The sequence below is a fragment of the Corvus brachyrhynchos genome, unplaced genomic scaffold (genome assembly GCF_000691975.1).
Source record: "Corvus brachyrhynchos isolate BGI_N302 unplaced genomic scaffold, ASM69197v1 scaffold101, whole genome shotgun sequence".
In the NCBI taxonomy this organism is placed as follows: Eukaryota; Metazoa; Chordata; class Aves; order Passeriformes; family Corvidae; genus Corvus; species Corvus brachyrhynchos.
The window spans coordinates 4422285-4443820 of record NW_008237239.1 but is presented as its reverse complement, the minus strand read 5'-3'; the positions used below and the strand labels follow the sequence as shown (position 1 = coordinate 4443820).

The 21536-nt window shown below is 36.5% G+C and overlaps 1 protein-coding gene across 9 annotated transcripts in view; it reads left to right on the top strand.

The window, feature by feature from the left end:
* Positions 1-21536, top strand: part of LOC108445561 — a 62431-nt gene that overhangs the window by 8402 nt on the left and 32493 nt on the right. The gene's annotated exons all lie outside the window — the stretch shown is intronic.

Genomic DNA, 21536 nt, shown 5'->3' with positions numbered 1-21536 from the left:
AGGTGCAACTTTTTTGCAAGTGCTTTAACATTATTGGAAAGTTTCTGCAGGTTTCACACACTGCAAAGTGCACAGAGCACTTTACACATCCATTACGCCCACCCAATATCAAGGGTTAGCACATTTTTTTCATCCTAAGTACACACAATGATTTGTTTTACACGTTTTCACTTATTACTATTACTGCATTCAATTAATAAAAACAAAAGCTCCTTTGTAAGGGTATTTAATTTACATAATTCTACACAAGATACAAGATTAAGTATAAACTCATCTCATGCTCCCCAGCACTGTGAATTATACCAGGAGTATGCAACGTATGCCAGCAACGCTATTGATCTCTCTTAAATTAATTCTCTTTGCTATGGAAATGGAAGACAAAAAAAAAAGACCCAAACCCATTGCTACAAAATAGCCAAGGCAATATAGCTCATTTTCCTCAGAAAAAAACCCCTGATTTCTTGTACAGTTATTAATTAGATTGGGACTGATATTAAAGAAAAACAGCAGTTTTAGAAACTAATAATAAAAAGAACTAAACTACATAAGATCTGTACAATTTCAATTTTGATTTACAAAAAATAAAGTATATTATACCTATAAGTTCTACAGTTGTCAGTAACAAAGGTAATATAAAAGATAGTACACACATTCATAATTATTTCTCTATGCTTTATATTAAGTAGATGGTTGCTAAGATTTTTGAGGTCTAAAATTTAACTTTGTTGAGGAGAAATATAAGCTGGGTACCATCATCTTCAAGAGCACTTGGGATTTTGTGTTGTTTCTGGAAGGTGGACTGTAGGCATTTCCTGCCAGTGTTGGCAAGGAACCCATCTTCCCCATCCACACTATGCTGCCTGACTTCTGGCTCCTTTGGGTTTGATCTGGTATTGAAGATGATTTTCATTCTATAATACCAGGTACAAAATTCACCCTCTACAGTGGCATAAAGCTTACTGGAAATCCAAGACTGTCCAGTCATGGTTCCTGCACTTTGTGATCCATACTAGCTAACTGTGCCCCTAAAAATTAGAAATTATGATCTAGAAATTTTAAACTTTTAAATAACTGACTTGCCCACATTCCTTCCTCACTGAGCTATGCTGACAAATGTTCATTACATTGAAGGAAAAGAAAGGAGGAAAAGGATTGGTTTAAAAGAGGTGAATAGCAGCAGGTGGGCTTTATGGAAAACCCTACCAGTCAGAACTGCCTAGCCAAAATAACCCAGGATAACACATCTTCTATGCACAGCATTACTTCAAGGTGAGACTTAGATAAAAAAGAGTTCAGATGGCAGGGTTTACATTTAAGGAATGGCTGTGACAGATGTGTTTGCATCTGGACTAAAACATTTATTTTACTGGATAGCCTTTCAGATATGCTAAGCAGCAGATACTGCTTACAGGATACCGTGCCTTTCTAAAGGAATATTTTGGTGTTTTCCTATAACATTGTTGAATAAAAATTAGCCTAGGCTGTCTTCATTACCTAGATAAGTTTTAAAGGGTCTGATTTTGGGGGAGATTTTTCTTTAAAACAAAATATGGATCTTAATATAGTAGTTTATTCTGGGAGTAGGCGCAGGTCAAGGGGTCAAAATATTCTGGGAAGCGTGTCCTGAAACAGTTTTCTTATGTTTTTCAATTTAATTTGTAACACTGCGACTGCAAGAGAATAATAAAAAAAAAAAGTTGTTTATTGCATACAGACTATTTCTGGAGCTGGACAGCTTTATCTCAGCACAAAGAGTGCTCCTGTTCACAGTGCAGCTGCTAACAACTCATCAACACTCCTTGCTTAAGAGTAGGGTACAACTGGAAGTCAAAACTTTAAAAACCTGAAATGTTATTATTGCAGTAAGCCATGCAACTGGATTTGACTTCTAGCCAGGCTGTATCCCTCTGCTCCTGACACTGTTTACAAGACATATTTAGTGCAGGTGGTACTCTCCTTAATTTCACTGAAGGTCAAGTGTACTTGTCATAATTGTATTTTTTGCACAGCTGAGAATTCAACTACTTCTGCAGACTGAAAACAGACATTGTTTCTGTGAAGGAAACACATAGCACTGAAGAGCTGGACTTGAAATAAGCAGGATGAAGTGAATTTTCACACTGTTTTCACCTACTAGCTCATCAAGATCATCACTTTTGAGTCTGCCGTGTGTCAGTGAAAGCAGAAATTTGGGTCCTTTACTCCCAGAACTTCAGAAACCTCTGCCTGGAAAAGGCATTTCATTTATTTTTCTTTAAATGGCTATTTTAAATTTTTTTCAGGATTACAAACTGTGATGAAATTTGTGCTATGTTTGCAAATTAATAACATTACAGTTATTTACAAGTATAAAAATGAATAAAACTGAAATTAATCAAGATTCTAATTTAAGAAAACCTAGATTACCAAAAATATAAATTCATTTTCTGCTATTGTGGAACATCAAAATCATGGCTTTCAGAAGAGACTCAGTCTTATTCTCTGTAAGTTCTAAAACTGATTTGTTATAATTGTCAGCATACTAAATCTGCTGAAAAAAATAGCATGGCAGAAATAGGATACTATTCTCATGCTTTGATTCATTTACTCTTATGAATTATCAGTCTCTCCTACCTGCAACATGTGCACCTAAAATACAGAAAGCTGTCCACTGAACCTTCTTTATCCTGTGAATACATTTCCCTCATCCTATGACTTAAAATCATTCCTAGTGCCTTTACTACACATTTTATCCCGAGAAAGGAAATCAAAGCAAAACATCTTTAAACTGTGCTTCGTTATAATTTTTTTTCATGTCAGTTGAAAAAAGCCATAACAAAGAAAACCCCAAACAACCAGGTGTCTCCTTCTGTAATTCTTACGTAATAGTTCAGTCTTGCATAACACTTAAAAACCCCAGTTTTCTTCAAGTAAATGTTTTCCTAATATATCAGAGACAAGGAAGAGAAATCAACCTTCATTTCAGATTCTCTGCATAGTCAGGACCAGAGCTCAGGTTTGCTTCAGAGCAGCAGCTCACAAAATTCTAAAACGAGACAGAGTCCTCTTGTGAAATCCATTTGCTGATTAGCAGCTTCTTACCCATCTCTTCTACCCCCATCCAATCTGCTTCTCTAAACAACTCTACCCTAAATTGCTGTATTCCTCTGCAAACAGCAAAATGTAAAGATGTAAAAATTGGAACTGGTTACGTAAATACACAACGTTGCTCTACATATGACAATAGTTTTACAAATTTTACTTAAAAGCATAAAAGCACATAAAATAGTCCCTTTTTTGAAGCAGTACAAAGATACAGAAATACTTTCATTAAATTGACACAAGAAAGATTAGAACTTCAAATCTACATTTTCATTATTGTGGGAACCTCAAAAATAACCAGGTTGCAATCTGATTAGTTTCCGTCGTTGTTTCCTCAAAACATGAAATAGTACAGTAAAACAAGCAGGGTCTCACGAAGTTTCAATAAGTCAACTTACAGGACATTGGTACTTCAATGTGTGGGATTCATCTGACATTTTGTTTGTAAATCCAAGCTTCCTCTTTCCTCACCTCATTAGCAACTTTATTTTTAGTTGTATTTGTTTGTAATTATCAAGTTTTACTGCTTTGTTTTATGGTCAAATCCACAAAACACACTCATTTTGTGGCTTTTTTCAGACTCAGTATTAAATTTGGGGTAACTTAAGATCTTTTCCCTAAAAAAAAAAAAAAAAAAAAAAAATCTGTCGTCATGCTAATGAAGGAAGTGAAACCTAAGTTACTTTAAAAACTGATGAAGTTCCTGTCCTTTTCAGGGAGGAATCAAGATGGTTTTTTGCTGAAATACTGGTTTAAATTTGTACCATGAAGAAATAGTTCAAAGGGAACAGGGACTAACACTGAATGTGTATCAAGTTCATGAATCTGCCCAACTGTGTTGTTTCTCAGAGGAGATGGCAACACACTCGTACCTTTGTGGCAACCAGCCCTGGGAATCACATTCAGCATTAATCCCAGCAGGCTCCAGTAGGGTAGGCCTCCACTGTGTTTCCAACACACTCCAGGAGAAAGGAGAATGATACCTTGCATGCACAGGTTGTGAGAGCATCAAGGCCATTAAATGGACCAGGGGGACCTGGCTGAATGCCAAACTTTTTATTGCATTAAGAACCAGGTTTCTATTCTGCCCTCCTCCAACGCCTCTCTGATGGGTAAATCACAATGTAGTGCTTGTATCCTGTCCTTTTCTTTCCTTCTTTGGGATTTACACAGAACAGACAGCAATGATTTCCCACTGGATGCCCTCAGGATCCTCTGCCTGTTTTGGACTTTGCAAAGGAAGAGGAGACAGTCAAGAAAATTTGAGACTTTTATGGGAGAGGGGTTTGTGGCCTTCGGCTACAAGATCTTAATGAGCTTCCTGCTCCTTTTTTCCTTAGCTCTCTACAACAGGAGGTGTCAAGCATAACGAAGACTAGAATTGTGCATCCCTCTTTGCCAAAGATTTGTCATCCAGTAGTTTTAATTTAGAAACTTAACTTGGCTGTCATTTCTTTTACTGCACAAATGTAAAATAAGTGATGTTAAGATAGCATTAAAGAGAAATGTGGGGGAGACTGCTTCTCAATTGTTCTGTTTAAAAACTTGTACTTTATTGCATAGCAAGTGGTGAGATTCACTGGAAAAGGCATTCTGCACTGAAAGATATAGGGCATACTTCATTATATGAGAACATCTCTAAATGAAGGTCTTCTGTATTGTATTCCATTTCCTTAAAGAAGGCCTCAGACTGTACCACCTGTCTAAACATATTTACAGTCTCTCCCCACTGCTGCAAGCCCACTGTAGTGGAATTTTTCTAAGGGTCAAAGGTAGCACAACTGAAGAGGTTTTGTTTTGGTTTGTTTAAGACACAAGGAGATACCCATGAATTTTCTGAAAATCTAGCTGCAGATATAACTGGCTCGTAATAGAAACATTTGTTAATCTAATCTAGAGATACAAACTTTCTGAGCAACTACTAACCGTTTGATAAACTTTTTTTTAATTTAGTACTACATTCTGCAGCTTGCTTTTGACTGACTTTGTTCTCTGCTGCCCTCTTTTTCCACTTTTTGTTTTTAAGATGTTGGTTGAGGCACAAAAGCCAACCCTGTATCTCCCAGCATACTTGCCAAGTTAATTTCACTTTTACTTCCTCATTTGAAGGGGAAAAGGGGGGCCAGGGGGAAACAAACATTTTGCATCAGGTGACACATCCATATCTGATGACAGGAGCACAGATGAGAGATCAAACTTGCCTAAAAATAGATACGCAATTAATGAATCACCAATACAACATATTTATCACTTGAATAAATTGCTCAAAATTTGACAATTGCTATCTTTTCTGAAATTTCTATTTGGAGGATTCCTCCCCCCCATCCTCCAGGAAAGACATCTGGCTACCACTGAATGGAGTTTAGTGTTTGAGCATCCCATCTGGTTTCATCATGTTAACACACGATTCCAAGTCATTCAAGAAGTATGAACAATGGATATTGTATTCCATATAGTGCCATGTGGATTTAATCTTTAAAAGATGGTGGCACTGTAGAACTCAATCTTTTAGTTAAAAGTCAAAACATTTCATGTACTGAAAACTCATTTCCCATACCCTCAGAAGCCTCACATTTTATCCTGCTCTAAGAACGACAAGGAGACAATATCTCCCTCATATAGTGCCATTCCTATTGTTACCTACCAGAATACCTATCTGGATAAATCAAAAACACGTTTCCTAAACATGACAGTTAAAAGCAGCATTAAAACAGATTTTTCATGAGAATAGTCATTATTTTCATACTCAAATTACTTCCAGATTGATTAAAAAAAAAAAAAAAGCAGAAGTTTGCTATGAGACAAATGGAAGTTGGGCACTTTTGCCTTCCAGAGCTGGTTTCTCTACCTTTCACTGACATTCGCAAAATGCAAAAAAGTCTTTCCAAAATAAACTGTGCTTTCTTAATCAGACCAGCACTAATCTATCTCAGTGATGCTAGAAGAATATCTCATTTCTCTAAATACTCTTTAATTAAAATTCAATAACGTTTCTTATTCAAACAGTTCTTTTACATTTATTTCTTCATAAGGATGATTAACCCATGGTCCTGTAACAGTGACCCAAACTGGTATTTTTTGTATTTCTTAAAGGATTCCTAGTAGGAACAAGTACTCAGAAGTGGTTTATTATGAGAACTTAATAAAAACTGATTTCAGACTAAAAGATAATTATATAAACTTCAAGTGTAAGCAGGTATTTAAATATTTTCTAGCTGTCCTTTAAGCCACCTAATAAAATGACATTGCTTCATTAGAGCACTTGGGGAAGTAACTGGTTTTACCTGTGAGGGTGAGAAGATGCGGAAGTAAATATAGATATTTTGGAGGGAATCGCCTTTTTAGTGGAATGAAGGAGGGCAAACATGCTTTACATCTCCAGAACTGGATCATGAAGTGACTAGTTTACCCTCCAAACTGTGAAGCCAGAGTCAGAGTTGTGTAACAAGACATTATAGATTTGCTGATGAGAAAAGACAGAGAATTCTGTGAAGAGTGATAAAGGCGATTACACCACCCAACTTTTTCCAAACTCTGTTGAAGTTAAGTTTTATTTCGTATCACCATATTTACCAGCTAGCTCAAAGGTTGAAGTAAGTTAGATGTGTGGAGCACATGACATCAGGATTTTCACAAAAACACCTAAATCAAAAGTATTTAAGAGGCTACTGTTGGTGCTTAAAAGATCACTGTGTTGCCTGGAGAATTTCTTTACCTGGTAGACCTGCTGTGTTTCAGTCAATAAAACCTGTCTAGAGGATCAGGGCTACTATATTTAATAAACAGAAAGGTCAAAGGAAGAGAAGATGTGCTCAAGTTTATGAAAGTGAATGAATTCCTGTGAGACAAACTGGATAAATTCCCAGCAAAGATGGGTTGAAGGCTAGCTGCATCAGTTGGAAATTCTGTTAAAATCTGTGGAGATCACACAGACTGTTAAGACAGTGGATTATATACATTGAACAGTGTCACATCTAGCTGATTACATCAGGGAAGCTACTGGACTCCCTAAACTCATGATGAGAACCATAAAATGCAAGATTGGAAAAGAGATGGCAAACTTTGCTGATTTTAACTGTGCTCCACTGTTCCTGTCACCCCTAATAACTAAATCATCAATACAGTAGTGACTATTTTCATTGATGACACCTTAGTTTTACAGAACTAAGAGAATTGTTTGTTTCATTTGACAGTACTTCTATTGATTCTTTTCAAGTAATTCTGGTTGAGTATTCATTCAGCACAGATTTATGCAAGCTATAGCAGACAGCCTGTGTCAGAAAGTCTTCAAAGTCTGTTTGTCTAATTCAAGTACTCTGTCTAGAAAGGCATTGCTTTTGAGTACTCAAAAGCTATTCATTCAGTTCCTCATGTTGGCGGGCACAAAACACACAATACTTTTCAGTTTGTAATCCTTCTGCAACACCTGAATTACTACAAGCACTTGTCATACACTGACTAGGAAAGGGGACACTGACAAAAGGAACTTGAGGAAACTGAAGTCCTAAACTGAGTCTTCCTGAAATAATTTTAAAAAGATATTTTATTTCTGTGCCCTTAAGCCATGAATGACTTAAAACATGTCAGATCCATGCTTAAAAAGAACTAAAATCCTGCCTTCTAGAATTTAGGGAGGTAGTTAAAACTTGTTGGTTCTATGTAAGTATTTTGTACTAGTGGAAAGTTTGACTTCTCAGACAAGATCCAGAATTTGGTTCTACTCACAATCAATTTTACTTAAGATGTAGCAAGAGAAGTTTGAAGACATAGCAAGACTTTCCTAGGGAGATAAAATTGATTTTAATGCTTTACTGCTGGCCTAGCTAGACAGTATGAAATCGGTGCCAAGTGATCCTCAATAAGATCAGCAATACATGCATTTAGAAGGGCAGTGATACACTACCTGATAGAACTCTTGTTGTTACATCAGTTCTCTAATATACAAAAATGTGTGGGATATTACTGCTAATTTTTTAGTTCTTGTATGGAGTAAGGAACATTTATTTCCTAGAACACTGTATTCACTTGTTGCTACCTATGATGTTTAACTTCCCCAAAATAAAGTAGAATGCCTTCACAATCCCATCCTTCGTAAGGGGAGAACAGTATCTCAGCAGTTTGACAAGTTTCAGTATTAAGAGAAAACTTGAGCGGCTTTATTGAATCTATCTACTCTTTCTGAATATCTATGTAAATTCCACATTAAATGAAAGTAACGGGTGGTTCTAAAGTGAAATCTTGCAGTGCCAGTCCGAGTTCTAACTTTGGTTATTTGTAGCTCATGTTTAGCCTTACAGAAGACCTAAGTGCATTATGATCCAAATATCTAAATTCAAACTTAAATCCCTTCTCCTTGCAGTAATCTAACTCAGATATTTGTGCACTGCAGACATTTGATATCTCAGTCTCTCCCTCTTGCTAACACAATCTTGTTTTCCACATATAAATGGCAAGCTGCCAATTAGGGAAGTACACATGCTGCAATGCAAAGGGAAATAAGTAGATATGTCTGTATGTATTGACTACAAGTCAGAGTATTGTCTAGTGCAGCTGGAGTGAAAAACACTCCAAAAAAGCTAATTACAACTCCAGTCTTTATTATTATAAGCAAAAGCTTTTGTGAGCTAGGGTTACAGTCCTCCCTGCAGCATATTTCTTGTTTTTAAGTCTTTGTTATTCTTTTTCCACTGATTCAAACTCTTGAAAATAAAATTGTGTCAAAACTATTAAAACAACAAAAATCTTAAAATAAGACAATTTATCAAAATATAGTGCAAAGAATAAAATTCTCTTCACCACTCCATCACCTCTATGGCCTTATAGTTGCTTTTATCCATATGTAGAACACTATTCCAACTAATCACCAGAATGAAAATTAAACAAAACCCATCAGATTGAAACATTTTTATGAGCTTCCTTAAGGAAAAACCAAGCTACTGGTGAAGCCAGAAGGACACCCATGTTCATCTGGGCTCCTGTTCCACATTCAGAATGATATAATATGAGAAACTCCTCTTTGTTTATTCCCTGATTCTCAAGCTGTGAGAAGTTGTGTTAGGATTAGTCCCTTTGTTCATCCTACTATAAACCAAAGCAGAAAATCCTTTGGACAATGCTATAGAGTAACAGAAATCCAGGTAATTCTGTAAGGTATATGATACACAGAGTTGTACATTGTCCTCAAAGCCTAGCAGCAGTAATTTGGATCAGGATACTGAAGTTAACACACCTAAAACCCCCCATATGATCTCTTTCTCTCTGTACTTACTGTACAGGTTCTGTAAGTATATTGATCATCTATAAGGTCACTATATTTGTGGAGCCTGCTAGAATAAAAAACCCTGTAATTATATTTTATTCATTCCCCTCTCTATTTAAGAATAAGAGACTTAGCATAACTAAATTTTTTGGGCTCTGTAATCTCCACGTGACTGTGCTGCATTCTCTCCTCATGAAATGCTTGGCATCTTCTTGTGCCACACTGCTCAGCATAAGCTGCTTTTCTGTAATTCATAGACCACTTCTGTACAGGACCACTGCCATTTTTCATTTCCAAAAGCAACTATATGAAGTGATAGAACTCTCAGAAATGGAAAAAACATGTCCTACTTTTAACTTAACAGAAAACGGCATTTCATCTTATAGCCCTGCCAGTGCACTTGCTCGTAATGTGATGTGATGTGTCATGTAGGTTGAAGTGAATTTCTTTGCCTCAAGGATCAAGTGCCACTTCTCACCAAAAACGTAAGAAGATTTCACTTCATGTTTGACTCCTAATTCACAAGTACTGCAGTCTTTGAATATCAGCTTTTCTGTCAAGCTGGAGGATGGTGATTCATAAAGTTAAACTTCATGTGGAGTTGTACCATTTTTAAAGAAAACTCCTTCAGAAAACATTTCCAGGGATTAAAAGGGAATTTATAGTCAAAAAACAGACACACTGACTCCAAAATAACTGTTTCACATTTAGCAGTAAATTGACTATTTTAGACAGATCTCTTCATTCTTCCTAAATTTCACTGAAATTTAAAGTAGAACAGGACTAGTTTTGAACTCAAAGTTTTGTGGGCTGGAAAAAGTGAGTTTTCTGCTTACCTGTGGTCATGAAGTATTTATCAGTTTGCCAGTTAAAAAAAATAGCAATGAATGGTATACAGTGATTCATTTCTTTATGTGAAGGACTTCATATAAATTAGCAATCTAGCATTCAGTGGTCGCGTCAATTCAACATACTGAGTAATGCTACTTTATCTCACTCTCATATAAACACAGCAATGTGGCCTCCCACTAAGTTATTTAGTGCTTAATGTAGTGGGCCAGAAGCACCTCAAAGTTGCTTGGCATAATTAACAACTCAAGGTAGAACTAAATACAAAATCTGTGGTGAAATTCGCAAGCTATATCATGTGCAACAGTACCAACCTAAACTTCTAGTAAAAAGTTTAGTCCATTTTGGACAAGTGCAACTGCTTATGCCAACTTTTCCAATAAAATACACAGTAAAACCATTTAATTAAACATAAAAATGCCCTAAGACCAGTCCTCCAGATAAAGTAGATTTATCACAATCCCAGATCCAAATTTACTTTTTAGGTTTTTTAATAGAGAATTGCAATTGTTAATGAATTATGCGAACTTATTCAGGGGAGGGGAAGGATGACTTTTGGGCTTTAATTAGTGCAGTTTTGGGGAGGTAGAGGAAAAGAAATGAGGTTCAGAAAAATCTCATTTTAAAATAATTCTGCTGTCAGAAGATTCCACCATCACAAAATAGGTGATACCTATAACAAGCCAGGCAAGATAAAGATCTTCTCAGCCTCTGCTTATGACCAAAGCTAAGCAAATGTGCAGCTGACAAAGGTAGCTGACACTCTTTTGCTGGGATTTTGAAACCTTCATCATGGTACTGTAGATAACAATGTTAGAGATGGTGCTCTTCCTGAGAAACATCTTCAGCCTTTATTAAAATTCTTACAGGCTGCCATTTTCCAAGCCATCCAAATGTGCCATTTGGATGTCAGGTATTGATTGCAAGGGACTTTTCATGGAGAAAACTCCCATGTTTCACAGGAATCCAGCAGAAGAGCCTGTTACCACAGTTTTCATCTTCCATTTTAAAGCTATTAAGAGGGCAAGGTATGCACTTAAATCTTTGCAGTCCCTCTGAAACATTTGCCCCTCCTCTTTTTTAAAAAAAAAATTTATCTGTTTGAGTTGTGGAATGAATAAAACATACAAGTTCAAAACCTTTAAGTATTTTGAGCTACTATCAAATTTAGGGCAAATCCCTTAAAAGAAATTTCTCACTATGACTCGTGTGCTGGACTTGCTTTTGTTGGTTTTTAGCACCAGGAAGTTGCCTCCCAAGTTAAAATGCTGGTTTGTTTATTACAGTATCATAAAAAAATACTGTACAACAAAAGACAGTTATTTCTTTACAAAGACAAAATCCCATTCTATTAGAAAGGTTTATATGATTAAATGAGAGAAAAATAGTTAACAAATATATATCTTCCTTTATCAAGTGGAGGACAAGTACCTGGCAGCACGCTTGAGATTAGTAGAAGACTGACTAAAATTTCTTCTTTTAATGAGAGTATCATCAAGGTTAGGCTTTTAATCTCCAGATTAAAATAAACAAAAACAACAAAAAAAACACCCCACAAAAACCTCTCCAAAAAACAGTGCCAAACACCAGTAAAACATTAATGCACACTACTCTATATACTTCAAATCATTCTGTTGCTTTAGGCTGTTGATTTTTTTCTTTACATAAATTTTTACAGAAGGTTCTCTACATGTTTTAAGGCAGAAAGATCAGTTTAACACTTCCTAAGAATTGAATATGTAATTCTGCATCTTTTAGTGATTAAGAGAAAAAATGGTTTTAACAGTCAATCAAAAAGAGTAACGAAAGGAACAAAAAGGTCTCAGTTCACTAAGTACTGCTTGTCTTTGCAGAGAGAAATTTTGTCTAGAAGATCTCAAAATGCAGAGTCAAAGCACTCTTCAAGGGCAGAACTCAGCATCATGAGGCAAAAGGTTTCCACTGGATAAAGAGTTATTTAAAAGTTTTTCTCCTAGTTGAAAAGAACTAAAATGTACTGTTGAAACCTCTCCAATGAGCCAACACCAGTAGCCAGGCTGTAGTGCCTGCACAGCAGCAACACCACCCAGGCCATGCACTGCTCTGCTGCCTTTATCGGTGCAACTGGTGGTGGAGGGACAAACGAAAGGGCAAATTCTTCCAACCAGCCAGAACCACAGTAGACCCCCCCAGAATGTCCCAACTATGACCTTACTGTAGGTGAAAAGCAGATCGAAACTCTAAAAGTGAAACAAGATGGAGAAGAAACTTTGACAAGTATGACCTGCCCTAACTTGCAGGCAAGAAGCATTTAAATGTTAATGTCTATATATGTTAATTTAATTAGTAAAATGAGGTATTGTATGCCATGCTACTTAAACCAAGGCTCACTGCATACACCAAAATATTATTTGACATATTATATACTTATGAAAAAAGTTTGCCATATGTGTCCCACTTCCCATAGTGACTTCAGGGAAAAAGTACTGTGTAGAGCCTGTCAAAAAAAAGTGTAAAAGTTGTTTAACAAGACTCCTTTCCCATACCATAAGTGAAGGCTTCTACCACACCTATGTCAGTAATATAGTCTAGTAAAAAATGAGAACTGTAAGAAAGTCAAAAAAGAATAAGCAGTGGATACTTAAAAAGGAGATTAGTATTTGTTTTGTGTGAGAATGGAAAATTATCTCCTTTCAGGCAAAAAGCAGTGGAAGAGAAAAGTATCATTGACTTTTATTCTATATCCCTATATGCTTTATTATAAAAAACCACAAAATCCATTTATTTAACTGGTCACATTACATTTAGGTCACCTGGGAGTAATAATACTTCTGGAAAGGTGCAGCCCAAGGCAGTTACAAAAACCTTTATGAAAACATTTAAGAAAACAAATAAAAATCCTGTTTCATTCTCTCACATTCCTATCTCCTGGCTGTTCAAAGAAATACAGGTAGCTGTATTTAAGGGAGTGAGAACATGAGGCACATTGATTTAGTGAGTCTGAACTTAAACTAGGACATCAAGAAATAATAGCAGCAGGTATTCCCTTACTCCTCTGCTGCCAAAAAAGGATGCAACTCTACTATCTCTTCCTCTGATTACAGAGCACAGTAAGGACTCTGAGGGCATTTCCCCTCCTTCTGAACCCCTTGTAGGATGAATGACATAAAGACTTGAGAGAGCCAGGATCCCTCTCCAATCTACAGCATCACTCAGCTCTTTCTGCTGAAATAAAGGCAACGATAAGTGCCTGTCCCTTTCAAAGATCTTTTCTAATGTTAGCAGGTATCTTCTGTTCCCTGTTTTACAGAGGAAAAATGGAAAGTCTAAACCTCTTTTTTAATTGAATATCTAAAGGCAACATTTTTGAAAATTAAATGCCTGAACTCACATATCCTATTGGCTATCCCTGGATTTTGTTGCCTGATTGCTGTTCAGAACAGCTTTTCTATTTCACTTCTGTTCTACTCCCTGACAGCCTGGAGAGCTTTTGCACACAGTAGGGCAAACTTTCCAAGAGGCAGCCAATAGCAGTTATGCTAAAAGGAACTTTGGGGCAAATTCTTTAAGTCTTAATCCACCTGCTTGCCTCTACTTTAACACCTTCACAGTAATTTGCAGTATTTTCACCTATACAATCATTATTTAATTTAAAAGAAGGATGACTAGGAATATTTTTTTTAAATCATATGCCAAAGTAAGTTTATTGCTTAAAAGAAATAAGCAGAACTTCCCAACTTCTGTGAATTGCAGGGATTTTCAAAAGACTTCCTACACTAAATGTGAAGCACCAGAAAAATAGATTCTTAGCATACTTAAATAATAGTCTGGAATGCAATTAGAAACTTTAATATTTTAAGTTGAATGAAATTAATTTTCCTTTACTTTCTTCTAGTTAGGTTTCTTATAAGGAGCCTTCTGTTGAATCAGAAATACATCTTTACCCTTAGACAATATTTAAAAATGGTGGAGAAGGGATGAACCAGGTTCAATCACAAGCACAAAGAAAAGAACACTAAAATTAATTAAAAATCCTAGAGAACAAAAAGAAATATTGTGTTAAAAGGCGAGGTATGATCAGGGTATCTCCAGTTACTTTGAACCTTACGACTTTGAGTAGAGTTTAGATAATACGCTGTTATAAAGAGTCTTCATTCTTCTGGAAAAAGGCACAAGATGATACTTACAATGCCACATAAAATAAACAGGAAATCTAGATAATATCCTGGAAACTACTGGTTATCAAGCGTTTCACTTGGAAATTATGTACTATAAGATTAAAGAGAGCAAAATTTTGCCACCAATACCTAGTCCTGTTAAGACTGTAGCTTTTCATGTCAGCACCTTTTAGATTGAACTAAGATTATATCAGGAACCTTACTTTACATTAGTCTACTATTTACTATAGTCATTAATCTCTCTGAAATATGCATTTAAACAACCTACATGTACCAGTGCACACAGCACTGGTAATATATAATCTGACAATTCAAAGAATCCAAACTGTTCACTGATGGATCACCTTTCTTTCTAAAAGAAGCACCCTAAACGTGGAAATTTCCACCTTTTATTTAATGCAAACCCACATCAAAAACTGAGTACAAAGATCAGGCTCAATATAAGGATGCTTTCTGGGGCATAAAACTGAAGATACCCAAGTTTGGTGTTAAAGAGACTTGTATATTGTTTCCTTTATAATTAGAAAAATTTCTAACCCTACACGCTGCACAATTTAGACACATGATTTTCAAAGGTCCAAAATAAATGACAAAGTAATGCAATTTTATTCACAGCTTTGCTGGTGAAAAAAATTTTATGTATTAAAGAAAATGTTTATGTTTCCACAATAAATTTCATTGGGAACTCATGAGTTATTACAATTCTGGGTTAGGGAAAAAACTTGATCTAATACCTTATAGGTACCTGGAAAGTGCACCTTCAACAGTTGTCTCTGACTTTTTCCTGTTGCAATAGGCATTTGAAGTGACATTTGAGCTATTTATTTTCAGTAAGAAGCCAAGTGCTTGTGTCAAGTAGCACCACATTCCAGAGGTTGTCTCATTTAAAAGCTGTAAGTCTAGCTAGATATTGGCATGCATGACTCAAGGTGACAGAACTCAGTACTTAGCAGGGGAGGGAAAGGCATTTAGAAGATAACAGAAGACCAATAATGAACTGTGAAAACATATGAATTCATTGAGGGGAATGGGATAAGTCTCTGCTTAAGGTTAGGTGCATGTGCTCAAGTATCTCACTTAATCAGTCAACAATAAAAGAATACCTGCCAGGAAACATTTTGACCTGACAAGGTGTTGTAAATAGCATAGTCCTCTTTTGGGATATAGTCTGTTGCTTTTCATAGTACAAGCTGCAGTCAGTGGAAAAAGTTACGGAATACAATGTTGGGGTATCTTTGAATTTACTGAATTCCTTCCAAAATGCCTTATGGTGGACTATTTAGTATTCATCACCATACTTCTGTGGAGCAATGGCTGTTAATCTTCTAAAATATACAGAAAAGGAAAAAACATTAGCTCTATAAACAAGCTTATTTTGTCCTATCTTGTCATTTTTAGCAGAAAGCCCAACAGCTCACCTACAGCAGAAAAAATTTAGTAGTTAACCGTAAATTAAATAGCTAAAGCAGGAATTTACTGTCCAGTGTATCTAAGAATCAGTGAAACAAATCCACTTTTCTTCTCTTTTCAAGGTCAGCACCAAGATGACAAACAGTCTGTATCACACAGTTGTATCATATAGTCAGCGTGCCAGACGATGAGCCCATAATTCAACAAGCCCAGACTTAAGGTCCAGCACAAACACAACGTTAAATGTGCTTCCCAGTGCTTCTGAATATTGCATTCAGCCATTGCTGCTCCCTAGGAAAACAACCAATCCCCCAGCCACACAGACAGAAACCTCCCCCTTCCAGTGTAACCCAAAACACCAAAGAAATCAGAGGTATGGCAGGCAAGGGCAAGACTGAATTTTTGTCTGTGCAATGTGGAGTTACTGAAATGAACTTAACAGCTCAGTGAGATAAATAGCACTGCTCTGGTTTTACAGTGGTACAGAAGAGATGAGGGTCCAACTCCCCTTTTGTTGTTTAACTGATTTTAACAAGAGGAATTGGAGAGGGGGAGAGAAGGGTTTCCAACTCTTTTCTGAGAAGGTATCTTTGAAGGGAAAACGCAATCTTCAAAAAGGAAGAAAATTGAAAGCTTTTCCTCAAGTTTCCTTTCATTTCTTATCTTCCTAAAATACATATATACAGTTTGTTCCAGGAAATGTCTGAAATGCCTTCTGGTAGCTTTTAAATAAACATGAAAATCTCCTTTTGAGTTCAAAGAATTTCAAATAATGACAAGGGAAGAGTTCTTGGATTGTAACACAGATGTAAACAAAGGTCACGAATCACTCTCAATTAAAATGCATTATCATTACTTTTTGACTTTTAGTCTGCTATCACATAAACGAATTAGACATGAGCAAAGCTCTAATGTGCCTCTACAGCAATTTTTTCCTGTACGCTAAAACCAACAGACCTCAGCTGCATTTCTCAGCTAGGATCTAATGTTTCTAGGTACATGTTACTGTTGCAGTTTCATTTGTCAGTAAAGCCTTATTTACTTGCTTCCTGTTATTAATTATGGGAAACAGGATCTCTTCAAACTGTAGGAGAGGCTCTTTTAACTCCTGTCTAGACTTTTCAAGACAAAATATTGACGAGCCCTTTAATGTTTGTGCGGAGACACAATCTGAGCAAAAAAACCCCCATCTTTACCTCAAACAGCTTAAGACTCCTTATCACACACTCACCAAAAAAAAAAAAAAAATCCTTTAAATCACTCAGGCTCACATCCTTATTGTTAGTCACTGAAGTAAGGTTTCCTTTCATAGTTGGATACTTTCTTCATCTGTCACACTGATTAATTAACAGCTCACAGTATGAGCCCTGAGCTTAAATAGCCTACTGAAACGAGGAGGAGAGATCAACGTTAATATTCCATAAAAAGCTGAAGAGGAAAAATGCTTTCCTTAGTATGAAGGGATCTGTCTTCTAACAATAAAAAAAATTAACTAATTTGTTTGGTTACGTTACATGAGGAGATAAAAGCACTCAGCTTGTGAAGGAAGACTGCAGTAGAGGATTAGAACAAAAGTTAGAGAAGACTTGAACATTTTAAATTAAACTGTTGGTCAAACAACCAGGTCTTAAACACCAGTGAAATTATTTTTGTCATCATTAAGAAAAGCCAGTTTATCAACACATAATGAGCAAATCTATAAAAACACAGTACCATTGCCTATAAAGGTATATGGGGAAAAGGCATGCAATTACATGAAATGGACAGTTGCTAAAACCTTAAAGCTAAAGCTGGTTTTAGCCAAAGCATTTGTTGTTTCTCTCACACACACCTCTTTCCCAAACTGTTACAGTCTGGCAATTATTTCAAGAGTTTGACTTTCAACAACTGCAAGTTCTCCCCCTTTTTTAAGCCCCACCAGTACTGCTGAGTGGGCAAAAATTACAGATGCAAGAAAAGCTGACAAATGAATGCAAGGCCCCTCCTTCAGTGCCTCGACAGTCAGAGTCCCTGCCAAAACATGCCTGAAAGCTAGTGAGGAGACAAAGACACAAAGATTCAATTTTTTCAGGGAAAATAAATTTCATGTAGAAACTGCTAGGGAGAAGAATAGCACACTGGCACATGTGTAATCTCAAAAGCAAAGCAGGAACGAATGTTTCAAGAAAAAGTGAAATCATATTTGCTTCTTGAGTAAGCTCAACAAATGCTATTTAACACACAGTGCTTTTTAAACTACAAAGAGCTACAGGGGATAGGAGGGGGAAGCTCCCATAAAGTCAGAAAAATTTTCAGTCATGGAGAACCTTCAGTTTAACACGGTCAAAGCTAAGAGTTCACTGCCATTGCTCTAAATCATTTCCTGATAATGCTGTAGTACACACACAACCAAGACAAAGTAAATCCAGCTTTTTAGCTCCAATCTGTTCGACTATGTTAACTACTAAAAGATGCTTCCCCCAGGGTGTCATTAATAAAGTTGCAATGAGTTTAAAAGCCTGGCACCTAGGCATATCCAAGTTTTCAAGCTTTTCATAACAAGTTTACTACTTTTGGGTTGTTAAACTGTCGTGACTGGCACTCCTCACTGAGCTGGAACAGGTCTGCCTCTGAGCAGGAAGGGCAGCTGTGAGGTGAGCACAGGCAGGCAGAGAAGGAAGAAAAGCAACATGATTTCTCTTCGAAACTAGTCAGAAAGTTGGGGGAAGTCCAATTGACAGTGGGAAGATTTGGGACAATTCAAGATTCTTGCTAATTTAAAAATAAAAGGGGTATTCAGGACAACGTATAATATTAGAAACTACTCTTTTGATTCCAGTCCTTTAGGACTCAGTGGCAAAAGAAGCTACCATTAAAAATAACATAAGCTCCCACCAGACTAGCAATTTAGGAAGTAGAGGTGTAAAATGGAGTTTTAGTCATCAGAAAGGTTTTCAAAATGCTCCCAGCTCTGATAATTAGTGCTCATCAACATGTAGCATTCTTACAAACTCTCTGCTTGTAATGTACCTTTTCTTTGTCTTATGGGAGGCTGCTTCTACAAAGGCACTCAAATTCAGCCAAAGTCTTCCAGTCTTTCAGCAGAACACTAATGCAATATAAACAGAACATAGAAATCTTTACATAATAATCATTCTAAAAATGTGATTTAATGCCCTGCATCAACAGGTTTCTGATTGAGGATAAAACATGACTGCTGAGAGCACTCTAAGAAGCCAGGACCCTCTGGCTTGCAGGAAACACCATGGGCAGAGAGACCAGCTCTCTGCTGGGCTCACCCTCGTGTTCCTGTTCCTTCAGCCCATGAGGACATGGCACAGTTCTCACTCTGAACCCAGGTGCTGCCTCACAGCCCTTACTCTCTCTTCCCCTTGTCTGTTCCCAAAGACTGCTCTGACAATAGACTTAGGAAAGAAAGGACTGGTAGTCCTTTGACTAGCTAACAAATCCCCTTCAGGATATCAACACTGATTGTTACACAGGGATCAGGATGGTCCAGAGTAATTTACTAAAAAAAAAAAAAAACCAAACAAAAAAAAACCAACAACAACAAATCAACCAAAAAAACCCCAAAAACCAAAACCCAACCCTGTTCTCCGTGTTACACCTGAGGTGAAGTACCAGGAACATCAGAAAAAACCTTGAACATTACACATTTAGTTACAAATCCACGCTTATTTTTCATTAAATTTCCTCACATTCCTTTGGCTGCTCCCATTATCCTCCCACTTGCTAAGTCTAGGCATATTCTAACACTTCATAGCCAGTCAGTATCTAAATGGTTTTAGGGGTTTTTATGCATTTTACCATTCAAGCATCACTCAGTCCCTCCTAAATACCATCTGCCTCATGTATAGCTGTGTCCATTTGGTCTCCATTCTCAACCAGACCACACCACCATTACATTTTCATTTTGTTAGTACCAAGAGATCCTAGATGTTGTCTGACTTCAGAGATGAAATAAGTCTGCATCTCCCAGTCTGATCCATTTACTGGTACATTCCCCTCACTTCAAATTCTCAAAGACTGAATCCCAAACTCTTCTTCTACCCCACCCACCCCAAAAGCAGAACTGCTGCAACTTGTACACATAGATCAAGAGTAATATGATTGCCTGATTTCCAGGAATATTCCAAGAGAAAAGGAGATTTAGTTCTGAGGTCAAATTCTAGAATTGTTAACAGCAGAGCTATATTTTAAATAAATGGGCTGCAGTTAATGACTTAGGTAAGAGAAACAGAGCAGAGAATGAAATAAGAAACAAGATTTATGAATAGTTGCAAACATGCTTTATCTGGTAAACTCATTCTTCAGCATATCATTACAAATAATCTTTACAGAGAAAGCTCAAGTTATATCAGATTATAGAAAGAGTGCAGCAGTGAAAAACGTTATCTCTTGATTTCACGTATGTTCTGTCATTCACCTAACACTGTTCAATCTGAATACTTCTAAAGATCACTCAAAAATCAAATATTAGCAGTATTTCAACCTATAGAAGCTGTTGGAAGTCAAAATGAAATCTTGCATCTTTGTCTAATGTCTGTCATTGCAACTGAGCTCATTTTAATGGCCGCATGTCCAGGTAGTGTGTGGCACGGGGCTTGAAAAAGGAGACTTATGTTTTACTTGGCACTGGTACATAAGTCTTTAGCATAAAATTTATTAACATTAATGGGCATTGTGTAATTAAAGCATTGTACTTTAATTCCCTGAGGGGTGATGGGGCTTTTTTCTTGTCCTATAAAATAGACAAATTAAAAGTGTGAGATTTTCCAAAGCTATTTGAAGAATTCAAACATGCATGTTCCTCTATTAATCATAATAGAGACAGCATAGCCAAACAAGATGGATCCAAAATACTCAAAATGTCTTCCACAAAACCACATGAAGGTTAATACTAGACACCAGGTTTTTTGAGAATATGCTATATAATTACAGTATTGTGTAAGGCCACAAGTTCTTCAAAAAGTAACCATTAGACAACTGAAAAGTACAGATTTGAAAAAAATATTTTTAGATCTTATATGCCATACTTACTTGGTACTAAACTTGTTTAAAGGAGTCCAATTTAATAAAGTGGCTCTGAGAAGCAATTCAAGTATTTGTTACTTGAGCCCTGGCATTTTCTTTCCTGAATGCCAAGAATTTAGAAGGCTCTGAGAATCCCATCACCTAACTCACTGCACTTCAGGGATGGGGCAAGGCATTTATGTAGCTCCTTGTGCTTTTGAATATCACAGGCTGAGACTGGAATAATATTCAGAGCTAGTGAAAAAGTGCAGGAGTGGTGCAGGTTTCATTAGGACTGGTACAGGTTTCATTAGGACTGGCATGTCACCAGTAAAGATCAGACTATTACCTAGACCTGCATTTCAGTAGTTATGCAGGATCAATTTTATGTAATAAAATTAATTCAGAATTACACTATAAAAATACCCAACACACAGGTTTAGTATTTGATTTTTCAGAAACTGATCTTGCCAACACTCGTCTGTAGCTCTGAAAAATAACCCCAGAGCTCATTTTCTGGAATTTTTTTTATTGTTTTATATGTCTGAATGATCTTACATGAAGAACAAGTCAGAACAGCATGGAAAAAATACCACTGATGTAACTATTTATGATGTTTAAACCATTGAAAATATAAGACATTGACAGCATTGTGTCACAGCTTAATATTCTGAATAATTTAATTTCATTTAGAGCTAGCTTGAAGCAAAACCTATTTTATCTAAAAATCCAAAGAAAAAGTTAGTACAGATCGTACACAACCACTA